The sequence below is a fragment of the Diaphorina citri genome, unplaced genomic scaffold, assembly GCF_000475195.1.
Source record: "Diaphorina citri unplaced genomic scaffold, Diaci psyllid genome assembly version 1.1 scaffold31319, whole genome shotgun sequence".
NCBI classification, from domain to species: domain Eukaryota; kingdom Metazoa; phylum Arthropoda; class Insecta; order Hemiptera; family Psyllidae; genus Diaphorina; species Diaphorina citri.
The window spans coordinates 1-664 of record NW_007408656.1 but is presented as its reverse complement, the minus strand read 5'-3'; the positions used below and the strand labels follow the sequence as shown (position 1 = coordinate 664).

The window sequence follows — 664 nt, the reverse complement described above, 5'->3', positions numbered from 1 at the left end:
GGGGGAAAAAAGTAAAAATTCCAGAGATGAAAAGAAGAACACAAATAGCTTTTACTCTTCACATTGTGTTCTTCTTTTTCAAGATGAATCTTCACAAAGTCACGTCAGAATCTATCAATATATTCCAGAGATGGTTTAGGCTCAAAACAGAACGTAGTGGAGAGCTTAGCGCATAGAGCTTTTTCTTCTATGTGGTTTAAAGTCGTCGCTTCTCTCTATGGTCACTTTCCTCTACCTGCTCAATCTTCACAAAGTCACGTCAGAATCTATCAATATATTCCAGAGATGGTTTAGGCTCAAAACAGAACGTAGTGGAGAGCTTAGCGCATAAATGAGCTTTTTCTTCGATGTGGTTTAAAGTCGTCGCTTCTCTCTATGGTCACTTTCCTCTACCTGGTACCTGCTCGATGCTCTATCAGGGTTTATACGCTTTTCCCGGAATGAAATTCCATGACTATTCCATGTTCCATGACTTTTCCAGTAAATTTCCTTGCCTTTTCCAGAAAAATAAGGGGGCAGAGGTACTTAAAAATCAGTAAGATTTCCCCTTCATTTTAATAAAATATGCAATATGCAGAACGTCAAGGAATATGAGGGGGACTGCGCCGCAGGCCGTTTTTTTTTGTTTTTTGAAAAACTCGATTTTTTTTTTTTTTTTTTTTTT

The 664-nt window shown here is 38.0% G+C and overlaps 1 long non-coding RNA gene across 1 annotated transcript; it reads right to left on the bottom strand.

The window, feature by feature from the left end:
- Positions 1-2: 2 nt before the first annotated feature.
- LOC113473439 lies at positions 3-468 on the bottom strand. Its single transcript, XR_003395413.1, has 2 exons — positions 401-468; positions 3-235 (listed from the first exon to the last, which is right to left on the bottom strand). It is a non-coding gene; the product is annotated as an uncharacterized LOC113473439 (long non-coding RNA).
- Between the last annotated feature and the right edge of the window lie 196 nt (positions 469-664).